We start from the raw sequence: 3,660 nt of genomic DNA on the forward strand, positions 1-3,660 counted from the left end.
GGCGCGCTACTACACCTGGCTAATTTTTTATTTATTGTAGAGACGAGGTCTCGCCAAGTTGCCCAGGTGGGTCTCGAACCTGTGGGCTCAGGCAATCCACTCACCTTGGTCTCCCAAAGTGCTTGGATTACAGGCTTAGCCACCAAGCCCAGCCAAATTCTCTACTTTCAAATGAAGTCACATTCTGAGGTTTCAGAAGGACATAAATTTGGGGGAAACATTATTCAATCCAGAACAGGCTCCTATCCGCAAACCTACTTTCTCTGAATGACTACATACACACCCACACACACATACACACACACACACAGCCCATGAAAAGATCCATATGGATACAAATACACATCCCCATACAGTGGGTGCCGAAAAAAAATGCATACACATTTTAAGAAAGGAAAAAGCTGTATTAAAATTGTAACACTCAATATATACCAATAACAAAAGGTGACTACAAGTCATGTTTGACTTCTTACAAGAGGTGCTCACAGTGGTTACCATTAGCGTCCAGACACTTCTGATGACGATGAACTAAAGGTAATACATAGATAACGCATCTTAAAATGCGTTTCTTGACATCCCTGGTATATTGTTATATTGAAATGAGCCAATTGATATTGCTTTGTCTAGCTCTGTTACTCATAGGCCACCTTCTAAACAGAAATGGGAATCTGGGATTGCAGCAGGGAACCGAAATGGGGTTTCTGGAGGTCCAGACAACTCAGGGCTCTTTGGCAGAGGGATATGTGCCTTCTTTCCAGGCAGGGAGTGTTGGTCACCTGCAGTCCTGCCCACACTGGGTCTGTGTCCCCTCCAAACCAGCAGTAAGTTCAGTCCCTGCCAGCCCAGGTGACTTTGGGGTGTGGCGCCCAGAGCCCCTGCAAGCTGAAGGTGTGACCAGCTCATGCGTGTTGGCACACAAAAAGCTGCCCACGTGCCATCCCTGGCAAGAGGGGAGGCTACTTCCCGGCCTCCCTCATGACTCCCTCTCCATTCCTCCCTCCCTTTCCCCTCCAGCACCCTCCATGCTCAACAAGGCGACCATCTGTTTGTCACCTAAAACAGTCTGAGCAGCAGTCCCCTGGGTGAAATCTAGCCTGCACTTTGCTTACTGTGTGTGTGACCCTGGGGATGTCCCTTCCTTGTTTCGGGCTTTGGTTCCCCTGTGGGTGGAGAGAAAGAGACATGTCATGAATGGGTCTGAGAGTTAACTGAGGAAACATCCATTAAACCTGCGTGCAGGGCCTGATACCTGTTAGCGCTTATTGCCATCGTGTAGAGGAGTTTGTAAAACCGTCAAAGTCTCTGTAGAGTAGGTGATGCCGAACTTTAACTCCTGGGGAGAAAGGCAGCCTGGTAATGCTCTCTGTGGCTGCGCCGTCAAGGCTGATAGACTGCCTCCAATGCCAAGCCCTAGGATGAGGCCAAATCTCAGACAGCAGGACCCTCAGGCAAGTGCAGGGACACACGCTCAGCAGCCTGGGCTTTGACAGGACTCCCAAGAGGGCTGGAGGTGCTGGTGGCAGAACTGTGCCCGCCCTGGTAACAGAACGCTCCATGTGGGTCAGCTCGGGGACCAGAAAACCAAACAGACTTCCTGGCTATCTCAGAGGAATCTTTTTTTTAAATGTCTCATTGTCAGTTCTTGAGTACATGTAATGTGAGCAAACCTTCTGGGTAGCAAAGTGAGCAAGGCATAAGGCCGAGTCACAGGACACTGCTGGACACCATCTGCTCTCTGACCAGCTACACAACCCACCATAAGCCAATTAGCCAGCCCCTAAACACTGGGGATCCACCCTGTTGCTGCTGAAAAGTTGCTATCACGGTCATTCAAAATAATAATTGTCAGGGTCCGGACGGACCAGGTGAGGGTGGAGAGGCGCAGGGCAGTGAGGCGCACAGTACTGCCGGGGCCAGCAAGTCAGAGGTGCACGCCAGCAACCCAGAGATCCCAGTAGATGCAAAGAATTGCGACACACAAAGGTGAGAGAAGAAAAGATTTATTTAAGAAAAGTTCACCCCCCACAGACAGGGAGTGGGCTTACACTCTAGGTGAGTGTGGCCTCGTAGCCCCCCAGAGTCCTGGCTTAAATCCTTTTCTTGGAGACGTTGCACGTGACTGCCGTGACTGCTGTGACTTCCTTATCGACCACCTGTGGATGTCTTGGAGAACCTGTGACACAGAGACCCATTAATGTTCACCCACATTGTCACAGTCCCTAGAGAAGGGTGAGACAAGAATTCTAATTCTCCTGCACCTTCCCAAATGACATTCCTTAGAGCTAGTGGAGGGTGCACCTCCCATTATCTCCTAGGCAATCCCAGTGGGAGGCTTTGAGGGATCCTTTGCTTCCCTGTAGACAGTGTCCAATTTCCTAGAAGATTGAATCCCCACCTGCTCCCCCTCTGAGCGGTCATAACTTTTGTAATTACAAGTTTCATGACTTTTACAGTCCTTGGCCAATGCATGATGTCTTAGGCCTTGTAAATTCCCTTGACTCTAGGCAAGCTTAATTGCCACTATGAGATACCTCTGATACCGGAAGCCTGTTTCTGAGAAGACAAAGTCGGTAAAGTTAATTTTACCTAAAGTGTGCATTTCTCCAAAAGCATAGCTTCTACTTTCTCATCATTGTGTCAAGGTTTAAGAACAAGATGAAAAATGGCTTCCCACTCTCGGTCTGTCCTTTCAAGGTGGAAGAATCACCTGAGCCCAGCAGGTTGAGGCTGCAGTGGCTGTGAGCATGCCACTGCACTCCAGCCTGGGTGACAGAGTAATACTCTGACTCAAAAAAAACAAAAAACGACTGCTCTTGCCTGGTGCAGTGGCCCACACCTGTAATTCCAGCACTTTGGGAGATGGAGGTGAGGGGATTTCTTGAGCCCAGGGGTTGGAGACCAACCTGGGCAAGTTGGCAAGACCTTGTCTTTACAAAAAAATTTTTTTAAACAATTAGCTGGGCATGGTGGCACTCGCCTGTAGTCCCAGCTATTCAGGAGTCTGAGGCAGAAAGATTGCCTGAGCCCAGCAGGCCGAGGCTGCAGTGGCTGTGAGCGTGCCATTGCACTCCAGCCTGGGTGACAGAGTGAGACTGACCCAAAACACACACACACAAAATGGCTGCTCTTTGGCTAAAGTTACTCCATTTTGGCATTTCACTTTTTCAGTTAGTCTGCCAGGATGGCCATAACCAACAACAGAAATTTATTTCTTCACAGTTCAGGAGGTCAGAAGTTCAAGTTCAAGGTGTCAGCAGGGCAGACTTAATTAAGAGGCCTCTGTCCTAGGCTTGATGACAATCACCGTCTCCCTTTGTCTTCATGTGGTATTTCCTCTGTGTGTGTGTGTTTCCTAATCTCCTCTTCTTGTAAGGACACCAGTCATTGGACTGTAGTCCACCCCTCTGGCCTCATTTTATTTTAATTACCTTTTTATTGACTCTGTCTCCAAATAGAGTCACATTCCAATGTACTGGGGGTTAGGACTTCAGGATATGAGTTTGGGGGCACACAGGTAAGCCCATAGTAGAAGGTGACTGTCAGTCTCCTTGCAAAAGTGACTTTCTGCCTTTAATTCAAATTTTTTTTTTTTTTTGAGTTGAAGTCTCACTCTGTCGCCCAGACTGGAGTGCAGTGGCCGCTCCCAGTCACCGCAGCCTC

The sequence above is a fragment of the Carlito syrichta genome, unplaced genomic scaffold (genome assembly GCF_000164805.1).
Source record: "Carlito syrichta isolate Samal-C Ts95f unplaced genomic scaffold, Tarsius_syrichta-2.0.1 Scaffold133690, whole genome shotgun sequence".
Classification (NCBI taxonomy): domain Eukaryota; kingdom Metazoa; phylum Chordata; class Mammalia; order Primates; family Tarsiidae; genus Carlito; species Carlito syrichta.